The sequence below is a fragment of the Stenella coeruleoalba genome (genome assembly GCF_951394435.1).
Source record: "Stenella coeruleoalba genome assembly, chromosome: 15".
NCBI lineage: Eukaryota > Metazoa > Chordata > Mammalia > Artiodactyla > Delphinidae > Stenella > Stenella coeruleoalba.
The window spans coordinates 27,506,127-27,518,515 of NC_137161.1; positions in this window are offsets into that span (position 1 = coordinate 27,506,127).

Genomic DNA, 12,389 nt, shown 5'->3' on the forward strand with positions numbered 1-12,389 from the left:
AGCCCCTCTCAGGAAAGCCACTGTTTCCAGGGGCCCAACTCTCCTGGTGTGCCTGTCAGGAAGCAGCTTGTGCAGTGGGGTGTGGGTGTGTGTGGGGTGGGGGGTGGGGGTGAGGGGCTGGGGGGGCTGGGGTGGGGGAGGTGAGGGAGATGGGGGAGGGGGAGGGGGAGGGGGAGGGCTGGGGAGATGGGGGGAGGGGAGGGGGAGGGCTGGGGCAGGCAGAGGCAGCCTCCCTCCCCCAGGCCCCCAAGGAGGGGCCTCCTTCCCTCCTGAATGTTTGCTTCTCTCTACGCCTCCACCCTTTCCACTTCCCTCTTCTTCCTCCTTCTCTCTCCTTCCATCTTCGTTTTTCTTTCCTTCCTTTTCTCTTTTTCTCCTTCCTTGCTTCCCTTTTCCTCTCTCCTTCTCTCTGCCTTTCTAGTCATTCTTCTCCCTCCCTCTCCTTTTCCTCCTCTTCATCATGATTTAGAGCGTGGACCTTAGCTGCCTTGGGTTCAAATCCCAGCTCTGCTATGTACTGGTTGTGTGACTCTGGGCAATTCCTTAATCTCTCTGTGCTTCGGTTTTCTGAGCTGTACAATGGAGCGCTAACTAATGGGCATCCCTCTTGAGGTTGTTATGAGGAGTAACTGAGACCAGGGCCCAGCCCTCTGGGTGGTCGCGAGCGTCAGCTGCTGGTGTGAACATTTTTCCCTCCCCTCCTTTGCTCGTCACTGCGCGTGGGCTCCCTCCCTCCCTGCCTCCAGGCCCTGCGCTCCAACTCTTGCCCCTTCTCTGTCCGGATCTTGGGCCTGCCTCCTGCCCATGCCTGGCTGCCCTGCTGCCGCATCTTTCCTGGCCGGGAGAGGAGAGGCAGGGAGCACAGGCTTGGGGCCAGGCTGCCCCGGGAGCAGTTGCAGAGCCAGGTGGTTGGAGCTCTTCACCGGCCCCGCCCATGACGTGCGGAGCTGCCTTTGTGCCGCCCGGCGACAGCCTCTCTCAGCGCCTCACTTGGCAGAACCGTGCCTCTGGCCTGGGTACAGCTGAAACGCTCAGCCTGGGAGGCAGCAGCCTTGGGAGGCTTGCGGGGGGGCTCCGTGGCTCCCTTGTCATCCACTTGCTGGACCACTGGGCCCACAGGGACCCCCCGGTGCCCAGCCCGGTGCCCACCGCACAGCAGGAGTTCAATCAATGGGCGGGCCTAGAGGGTGGTATCAGCTAAGGCTTCCCGAGTCCTTGCTTTGGGCCAGTCGCTGCTCTGAGTGCAGATTTCTTTCATTATCACAGCAATCCTATGCCATAGGATGTTCTCATCCCCATTTTAGAGATGAGCAGACTGAGTCACAGAAAGGTGTAGGAAGCTGCCCCGGGTTGCATGAGTGGATGAAATGACAACGGCAGGAGGGAAGGCATTTTACTGAGGGGGAAACCAGGACGAGCGACTGATCCACAGTCACACAGGTGGTGAGTGGGAAAAATCAGGACTTGAACCCAGGAACCCAGCACTGCTTTTCACCTGCCTGTAACCACTAGAGGACAGTGTAGCTGGCGCTCAGGCATGGCTCCGTCCCCAAGCTGGGCCTGAGCTAGGAGCAGCAGCGAGCAGAGCAGCAGTGGAGTGAAGCAGCGACCAGAGGGCCACCACCATGCTGAGGGCAGCTCAGCCAGTGTCCCAGTCCTTGCCACGCTTCTTGAGAGTATTGTCCTTATTTTCCAGGTGAGGAGCCTAAGGCCCAGAGAAGGCAAGCAACATGCCCAAGGTCACACAGCCAGTGGGTGTGACTCCCAAATCCCACTTTCTGTCTTCCAGGAGTGAGGCCTGGGGTGAGAAAACAAAGAAAGAAGGCCTTGACCGACACCAGCCCCTCTGTTCTGTTTCTGTTGCCAAGGCTACATCTCGGTGACCCTCTGCCTGCCATTTGCAGAAAGGTCTGGGCATGGGCCTCTCCTCTTCGTTCTGGAAGCAAGGCTTGGCAAAGGTCATTGTGCTCATCTTTCTTCCTTCTCTTTACTTTCCTCCCTCCCTTTCTTCCTTCCTTCCTTTTTTTTTAACCTTTTTATTAAGGTATAAAATATACACACTAAAAAAAGTACCTAGAGCACACACATCTAAAGTGTGCAATTAAATGAATTTTTACGTAAGTACACACCTGTGTGACTACCATCCAGATCTACAGAACATTTCCACCACCCAGCAGGCTCCCTCCTGCCCAACCCCCAGGTAACCACTATTCTGATTTTTATCACCATAAATGTTGTGTGTTCTCAAATTTTGTGTATGTATACTCACCATGCCCATTTGACAGATGAGGAAAATATAGACCAGAGACCTGCTGGCAGCTCAGAGCCCAGCACTTGTGTGCACAGTTTTGAGCGAAGAGACATGGGTGGTAGGCACTGTCCATTCCTCCCTGGCACGCTTATGCTCTATTTATCTAATCAGAGGAAATGCAACACCTAGCTCCCTGCTGATAGGATGGTCAGACGCTTGATACTGGTCATCCAGAGGGTCTCACAGGAATCCTGGGGTTTTTTGCAATCCAGAGAATGTGGGGAGGGTCGGTTCCCTTCAGGATCACCAGGGAGATGCTTGTTGGGGTTGGATAACATCCCCCTCCCCCAAATTGGTGTCTACCCAAAACCTCAGAATGTGACCTTATTTAGAAATAGGGTCTTTGCAGATGTAATCGTTGAGATGTGGTCATGGTGGAGTAGGGCAGACCCTAATCCAACGCCTAGTGTCCTGATAAGAAGAGGGAAATTTGGACACAGACACAGACATAGAGAACGTCATGTGACGATGGAGGCAGATATGGGAGTGACGCGTCTACAAGCCACGGAATGCCACAGATTGTGGACAAGCCCTGGAAGTCAGGAGAGAGGCCTGGAGCAGGTTCTTCCTCAGAGCCCCAGAGGGAAGATGGCCCTGCTCACACCTTGATTTCAGACTTCTAGCCTCCAGAGCTATGAGACAATACATTTCTGTTGTTTTAAGCCATTCAGTTACTCGTGCTTTGTTACAGCAGCCCCAGAAAACTAATACAATCTCCAAGCCTGAGGTCTCGGGAGCTGCCACCTTTGACCCCAAATCTGGGTGGGCTCCATTTCAGGAAAGAAAACCCTAGACCCATAACGAAGCTGCCAAGGACCCCCTAGCAAGACCCTGGAGGTCAGGGCGCAAACAATCATTGTGTTGGGGTGGAAGATAGAATACCCCTCCTCTCGGGTGCTGGCTGTAAAAGCAAGAGCCAAAGGCATCTCAACCGATGACCTGATGTGTGACATAAGCACCTTCGAGCTTTCACACAACCATGAAGCTAAGTTTGCAGCTGCCACGACAGCTGACCTCTCTGCCAGGCAGAGTCTGCTTTCATCTGGCAACATCCCCTGGAGGTTTTGTTATTCCCATTTTACAGATGTGGAAATGGTGGCTCTGGGACATTATGTGACCAAGGCAGCAGGTGTGATGGCCCAGGCTTTGGGACCTTGTGACTTTGGGTAGGTTACTTCCCCTCCCTGAGCTTCCGGCTGCTGAACCACCAGTAACACGATGCACTACTGGTGGAGCTGCCTTTTCAAGCATTATCCCACCACACCTTCACACAATCCTGGGAGGCAGCTATCACCAACCTCGCCTCATATTCGAAGCCCTATGTCTTGAGGAAAGGGATGCACAAAACTGGAAAATGTGAAAGCAAATCTCCTCTTGCAGTGATGTCATGCCATTTGAGTTGAGTAAGAGATAAGAATGTGGATGAGCCTGGCACAGAGACGGTGCTTACCCAGATCTGTCACCCTAGAGTCAGCCTCTAAGCTCCTTCTTCCTAGTGAAGCCCTGAGGAAGGTGCCTGGCACAGAGAGAGGCTTCAAGAAAGGTTAACTGGTTCAAAGTATTATTTTCAGAAAATTGAAAACACGAAGCTCATGCAAATATATAATAAGCACATGTCAAAGCTTTATTTAACTCATTAATGGGGGAACCAGCAGGATGGTAAAGCTGGTTCAATGGAGGACAAGACGGCCAAGTTAGGTGAATGTCTTACAGGGCAACAAATCACAAGCTTTTGCGTTATTTTTACTATAGGACAGAAATCATTTGCAACTGTGCTTTTTTATTTATTTATTTATGTATTTATTTGTTTTTTGGCCGCATTGGGTCTTCGTTGTGGTGCCCGGGCTTCTCACTGTGGTGGCTTCTCTTGTTGCAGAGCACGGGCTCTAGGTGCCTGGCCTTCAGTAGTTGTGGCGGGCGGGCTGAGTAGTCGTGTCTCGCGGGCTCTTCAGTGCAGGCTCAGTAGTTGTGGCGCATGGGCATACTTGCTCTGCTGCATGTGGGAATCTTCCGGGACCAGGGATTGAACCCATGTCACCTGCACTGGCAGATGGATTCTTAACCACTGCGCCACCAGGGAAGTCCCTGTGCTTCTTTTTACAAGATAGCTTGTAAGTTCACTGAGTAGGGACATTGAGCAATAATAAACAGCGAAGTCAAACAAAGGTGTATTGCCTAGGGAATCAGGTGACCCAGGCAGGCTGATCAGACAGTGCTTAGGATGACGTTGAAAAGATACACAGACTTCCTTTTGTCTTATTTCTTATGTTTTGGATAGTTCTGCTTTACAGCTGCTGCCGCTGTTGTTGCTATTATTATTATTTTTCCACTTCTCTCTGCTGAAAGGCAGCTCACAGACCTGAAAAGTTCCCAGAAGCCCAGAAACACACAGATCCCACCCTGCCCCCATTCACACAGGGACACAAGGACAGAACCTTCTCCCACGGCAGGGAAAGGCACACAGGCCGGGCAGCAGATCACACCCAGGCTGAAGGGGGGTGGGGGTGGGAGCTGACAGAGGGGGCCTGCGGTAGCGGTAGTGTTGTTCTATAAACAACCCAGCCGCGGAAAGATCTCTACCACATTCTTTGTCGAGTAAAGTAAAGCGACCGGTAGATAAAAGGTAGTGCATGATTCCATTTAGGGTAATGCATGTGTGTATACACAGATACATTTATGAGTGTGCGTGCAGAGAAAGCTCTCTGGAGAAATACCCCCAAACTGACAGTCGTGGGGAGGGGGGTGGTGAGGATGAAGGGGGAACAGTCCTGTAAAACCTACTGCATTCTTTAAATTGGTTACTTCCAGCTTGTTTTCCTGTGTTACTTGTATCCTCTTTAAAATATATTCCTATATGTATATGTATATATGTTAGAAGGTTTCTGGAAGCTTTGCTTGGAGAACTAGGAACGGGGGTGCGCTTTCCCACTGGGTCCCTCTGTACCCTTTGGCTTCTCAGCATTGTTATTATTTCTGACCATGAACGCACCTCCACCCGCGCCGTCTTTGAGGACGGACCGCAGGCTTGCAGGAGGGATCCCCGGCGCCCGCTCTGCGGGTCCCACGGGGTGAGGCGGAGGAAAGAGGTGCGGGCTTCGCAGGCAGCCCTCGCCGGCTCCAGGCTGGGCCGGGTCCGCAGCTGACGGTGAGGGCGGGGGTGGGGAGCAGGACCAGATGGATGGGGCGCCGGACGGCTCTGGGTCCCCCGGTCCCGTCCAGGTGGCTCGAGCCGACTCCGGGCCAGCTGCGGGGGCTGGGGAGGGGCCGGCAGCCCGGATGGGGAGGGGACCCCGTTTACCATGACAATGCCGAGGCGGCGGGTACAAAGGCGCCGCAATCAGCGTTTTATTGGTTCGAGTTAATTATCTGGGGCGGGGAGGGGGCGGGCGGGGCTGGGTGATTCCCTCGTGGGGCTGGGGGTGTGTGTGTGGCGAGACCCGAAGAGGAGGGGCAGTGGGAAAGCGGCCCTTCCCAGTCTCTTCCACCCGGTGCTCCGCGGTAAAGCGCCACCGCCCCCTGGTGGGTACTTCATTCATTCGTTCACTCATTCATTCGTTCACTCATTCATTCATTCGTTCCCTCACTCGCCCATTCACAGTGTTGCTTTGAGTTAGGCAAGTGTAAGTGCTGAGAATAGCGCCTTGACAAGTGGGTCATGTTTTTTTAAATGCTGCATCCTGGGCTAGGCCCCTCTTGGTTTCTCCCTCACCAGCCAAAGGCTCTCTAGTGCTGCAGGGTGACTTCTATACAATTATAACACAGCCTGGAAAATGCTAGAGGAAGGGCAGCAACAGGGCGTGGGCTCAGAGAAGGACTTTCGGCAGAGGAGGGAGCCGGAGAGGGCTTGCTGGAGGAGGCCCAGTCTGAGATAAGGCCAGAGAGGCAAGTGGAAATTAGCCAGGTGAGGGGGTGGAGGGATGTGGCAAATGAGGGCTTTGCCCATAAAAGGGTTCAGCAGGTACAAAGTGTTGCAGTAAGAGCAAGTACGGTGTACCTGGGAAGATTGGCTCACTGGGGAGGGGCCTGGAACTTACTGTGCAGGGGGGTGGCCAAGCAGGCTGGGGTCAGATGAAAGTGTGGGCTGAGGGTGGGGTGGGGTAGGAGCACCTGTCCTGTCATTTCTAGTTTATCATTCTCTCCTTTAGATTTGGAAAGAATTTGGCTGTCCCACCCCACCACCCCCCACCACCTAAACTGCTCTCACGAGGGCTTAGGCCTTATCATTCTCCCCCTTTACCACTGTCCCGGTGTCTCCCTGATTTCCTTAGTGTCAGTCTACCTGCACTTTGTCCCCCAAAATGACCTTTCTAAAAGCAAAGCTATGTGGCACTACTTTTCAAACTTACAAATGCATAGGATCTATAACCCAGTGGCCGCGTGTGACAGAAAACCCATACTAATAGTGATTTAAACAAAGTAGAGGCATTTCCCCCTCATGTAAATAAAGTCTGGTGGCTGACAGTCTAGGGCTGGCATGGTACTCCATAGTTCAGAGAACTAGACTCCTTCTATCTTTTTACTCCACCACACTCAGTATATAGCTTCTACTTCATGGCCCAGAATAGTTGCTCAAACACCAGCCATCACATCTGCATCCCAGAGGGAGAGAATTCCGGTCATTAGAAAGGAGTCAAAAAGGGAGGGAAGTCCCTTTAAAGATCCTTTGTGGAAGTCAAATGTGATCCTTTTACTTACATTCCTATGGCCCAAACTTGATTCCATGGCCACAGTGAACTACAAGAGAGGCTGAGAAATACAGTGTGTGTTCCAGGCATCATGTATCCAGACAAAAACAGTAGGTTCTGTTTCAAAGGAAGAAGTGAAGCCTGGATTTTGGAGGACAGCCAGTAGTCTCTGTCACACTCAGGACTTTTACTTCTAGGAGTGTGTCCTACAGGTGCACTCACCCATGTGACATGTGACATATCTACAAGGTTATTCACAGCAGTATTGTTTGTAACAGCAAAGGACTGGAAACAACCTCAATAGGGGACTGGTTAAACACATTTTGAGACATCCATACACTGGAGCACTACACAGCCAGAGACACAAACGAGGACACTCACGGTACACTGACGTGAAACAGCATCTCAGATATGCCACCTTGGAAAACAGTTAAGCAGTTTCTTAGAAAGGTAAACATGCACCTACCTATGACCTGGCAACTTCACCCTTAGGTTTTTGCCCAAAAGAAATAAAAATATATGTCCCCACAAGGACTTGTACACAAATGTCCATAACAGTTTCATTTGTAATAGACAGTAAATGGAGGCAGCTCAACCTCCATCAACAAACTGGTGACCCCACATGGTGGGATGCTTCACTGCGGCACAATCACTGAGGGATCGTGTGATTTGAAGTCCTGACCCCTGGCACCTGCGAATGTGACCTCCTTTGGAAATAGGGTCTTTGCACATGTCATCAAGTATGAGGTCATATTGGATTAGGGTGAACCCTAATCCAGTGACTGGTGTCCTTATAAGAAGAGGGAAATTTGTACACAGACACAAGAAGGGAGAAGGTCATGTGATGACGGAGGCTGAGGCGGAGTGAAGAGTCTACAAACCAAGGAACACCAGGGATTGTGGGCAACCCTCCAAAGCTGGGGAAAAGCAAGGAAGTATCCTTCCCTGGAGCCTTTAGAGGGAGCATGGCCTTGCTGACACCATGATACTGGATTTCTAGCCTTCAGAACTGTGAGAGAATAAATATCTGTTGCCTTAAACCATCTAGTTTGTAGTAATTTCTTTCTTTTTTTTTTTTTGCGGTACACGGGCCTCTCCCGTTGCGGAGCACAGGCTCCGGACGCGCAGGCTCAGCGGCCATGGCTCACGGGCCCAGCCGCTCCGCGGCACGCGGGATCCTTCCAGACCGGGGCACGAACCCGCGTCCCCTGCATCGGCAGGTGGACTCTCAACCACTGCGTCACCAGGGAAGCCCTGTAGTAATTTCTTATTTCAGACCCAGGAAACTAATATTCACATTAAACCAGTCAACATCTGAGACAATTCTAGGTAGTGACAAGCGCTTTGGAAAAATAAAACAGCTTGTAAACAGGGCATGTATAAAGAGTGACTGGGAACAGCAGCGCCACATCAGCCAGGGTGCTCAGGGAAGGCCTCCTGGAGGAGGTGGCGTTTCTAGATGAGGCGTCCACCACCTGAGGATCACGCAAAGGTGCTGAGGGCAGGGGGCGGGCTTGGGGGTTTGTAGGCTACTGGCTGCAGCCCTGACAATGGAGGACACCTTGCTGGGGTCTTTGGGGGAAGTCCGCAGAAATGAACCAGGAAGAGACTGTCCGCTCTTTGCCTCTGTAGGTCTTAGAATCTGCTGCATGGTTGGTGCTGGTCGTCCCTGGCCTGGGCCGGCTGGCAGTCAATGGAGGAAGCCAGCCTCACAGCTGACACTCGGCGCAGTAATTGTGATTAACTACCCGGTCCTCTTCCCTGCTTGGGCCTGAGGCTGCGGGTGTGACAGCTGCAGAGTGAAGCAATGAGGCCAGGAAGGGGTTAATGGGCTGCCCCTCCATCTGAGCCTGTCAGACAATGAGAGGAGGTGGGGAGGTCTCTGGTGGGGGGTGTGTGGCATCAGCTGGGGTGAGTGAATGGAGAGGACAGAGGCCTTGTCCCAGGGGGGAAAGGGCATGAGTGCTCTGTGGGGAGAGGGGTCAGAACCCTCCCCCTGCTATTATTTTCATCCATCCCCAGCATCCTCTCCCCTCCCCCACCCAGCCAGCTCATCCCAGACAACTACCCTCTTGGCTCCAAGGTGGGCTGCATCTTCAGCTTCACAGAATTTTGAAGGAAAGCGTCTGAAAGCCAGAGAACTGGAGAATCGTGAAATGTCATCACTGGAGGGAAGCTCATCCATTCTCGTCATTTTCAAACTTTTCTGCTTAATTATTAGCAGTGGAATGCAGAACGCCCACCCCGCCTCATTTTTCTCCCCATGTAATAAATAGTGCATTGATTACCTTGAGAACAGTCTCAGTGCCAAGCCTGCCTCATTCATTCCAGTTCTGCCACTTACAACTGGGGGAGGCATGACAAATGTATAAGTTATGCAACTGTCACCACAACTGATATATGGAACATTTCCATCACCCCCCAAATTCCCTCATGCCCCTTTGTAGTTAATCTCTTTTCCCCTAATCCCTGTAGAGTAGGTTGAATAAGGACCCCACAAAGGTCCGAAATTCTAACCCTGAATTTCATAAATGTACCCTTATTTGGAAAAAGGATCTTTGCAGATGTGATTAAATTAGGGGTCTTGAATTGAAGATTACCCTGGATTATTTAGGCAGACCCTAAATGCCATCACATGTCCTTATAAGAGAGAGGCAAACATGCAGAGGAAGAGCTGATGTGACCACAGAGGCAGAGATTGGAGTGATGTGGCCCCAGGCCAAGGAATGAGCCACAGAAGCTGGAAGGGGCAGGAACAGCCTGTCCTTGGGAAACTGTGGAGGGAGTGCAGCCCTGCCAACACCTTCATTTCAGACTTCTGGACTTGGAACTATTAGAGAACAAGTTTCTGTTGTTTCAAGCCACCCAGTTTGTGGTACTTTGTATTGCAGTAGTCCTCGGAAATGAATACGCCTAATAACCGTGACCTGTGGTCTCTCTGTATAGTTTTGCCTTTGCAAGAATGTTGGATAAATGGAATCTTACAGTATGTAGCCTTTTGAGCCTGGCTTCTTTCACTCAGCATAATGCATTCGAGATTCACCCGTGCGGTTCCATCTGTCAGAAGTCTGTTCCTTTTTATTGCCGAGTAGTATTTCATTGTATGGATACACCATGACTTATTTCTGCATTCACCAGTTGAAAGGCATTCGGGTCAATTCCAATTGTTGGTGATTACCCATAAGGCTGCTATGAACACGTACATGCAGGTCTTCGTGTGGACATGAGTTGTCATTCCTCTAAGGTAGATACCTAGGAGTGCAATTAGTGGGTCATATTATAACTGTATTTGTAATTCTATAAGAAATTGAGAAACTGTTTTCCAACATGACTGTACCATTTTGCATTCCCACCAGCACTTAGTATTGTCAATTTTTTTAAAAAAAATTTAACCTTTTTAATAAGTACCTAGTGATCTTAGGGTCACAGGTTTATTGTGAGGATTACATGAGTATATTGCTGAGAACAATGTCTAGAATGTGAGCACGTGGTCCCTGTCTTGGAAGCATCAGCTCCTCCTTTTGTTATCACTGTGGGGAGGCCAGGACACAACCAAGGATGGAGAACTCAAATGCCAGGTGGGCTGGGCCAGGGCCTTGGGGAGCAGGCAAGCACATGCTTTTCTTGAAGGTTAGGGTTCCCAGGAAACAGACCATGAGATGGAAATGTGGGTGCAGGTGGTTTTCCAGGGAACGCTCTTCAGATATTGGGGGAGTGAAGGTAGCAGGGTTAGGCAGTTGCAACAGAGGCCTTGGGCAGTCCCATCAGGAGCTCTAGAGCGGGGACAGCCCTTCAGAGATGTCACAGTCTGAAACAGGCAGGTCAGGCCTCTGTGCTCTGCACTGACCAGTCTTTGGAGTGAGTGCCCCTGGGAAAGGCGAGCCATCAGTAGCCAACACTGTGGGCATAGGTGGGGGCTGGTACCTTGATCCCGGTGATGTTGGCCAGGTGGGAAAGCAGGCCCAAGTGGTCAGAACTTCCAGTTTTTCAAGAGTAGCAATAAATCTACATTTTGATGTTGTCTCCCAATTTTTAAAAACGCTGGAAACTCTTTCAGACTTTTAGAATGTGTTATGAGGAGCTGACATGCCAGGCGTAAGGGTTGAAAGGGGCCTGGGGCTGCCTGCTGCTGTCCCCTGAAATAAAAGCCACTCTGTCACCAGCTGACATCTCATGAGTGCCTGGTTCCCCGTGGAGTGAGCTCCATGGGGCAGGAAGCTTCGGGTTCTGCTCCCCACAGCATCCCCATCATATAGGGCAGGGCTTGGCATGGACTGAGAGTGAGTGGAAAAAGGCAGAGCCAAAATGTGTGATTTGCTGCAGCGTCCAGGGTATATACTTGCCAAGAAAGGAGAAAACAACAACAGAAACCAAACAACCCAATGAAAAAATGTCCGAAAGACTTTATTAGACGTTTTTCCAAAGAAGATATACAAATGGTCAATAAGCGTGTGAAAAGATGCTCAAAATTACTGATAATTAGGGAAATGCAAATCAAAATCACAATCAATGAGATACCACTTCACACCCATGAGGATGATTATTATTAAAAAAGAAAAACACAGAAAATAACAAGTGTTGGTGAGGATATGGAGAAAATGTAATCCTCGTGCATTGCTGGTTGGAATAGAAAATGGTGCAGCTCTTGCTGAAAACAGTATGGCAATTCCTCAAAAATATTAAACATAAAATTACCATATGATCCAGCAATTACACTTCTGGGTACATAGCTAAAGGACTGGAAGCAGAGACCTGAACAGATATTTGTACACCCTGTTCATAGTAGCATTATTCGAAACAGCCAAAAGGTGGCAGCAACGCCAGCATCTCTCGACAGATAAACGGGTAAATAAAACGTGGTATATATAATGGAATGTTATTCAGCCTTTAAAAGGAAGGAATTTCTGACATATGTTGCAATATAGGTGAACACTGATGATGTTAGGCTAAGGGAAATGTGTCACACAAAAGGCCAAAGTTGTATAATTTCGTTTACTTGGGGTACCTAGAGTAATCAAATCCATAGATACGAAAAGTAGAATCGTGGTTGCCAGGAACTCGGGGGAAGGGGAAATGGGACATTACTTTTTATCAGGTACAGAATTTCAGTTTGGGAAGACGCTAAAGTTCTGGAGATGATTGGTAGTGATGGTTGCACCACAATGTAAATGTATTTAGTGCCACCGAACTGTATACTTAAAAATGGTTAAAATGATAAATTTTATGTTATATATATTTTACCACAATTAAAAAAAATAAGACAAAAAAAAAAAGGACAGGAGAACAATTTCCTTCTTATGTGGTAGCCAGCTGCAAGATGGTGCCCAGGGGTCCATGCCTGCTGCCGTTCCTGCCTTGATGGCCACCTGTGAAGCCAACAGGTAGTGCAGGAA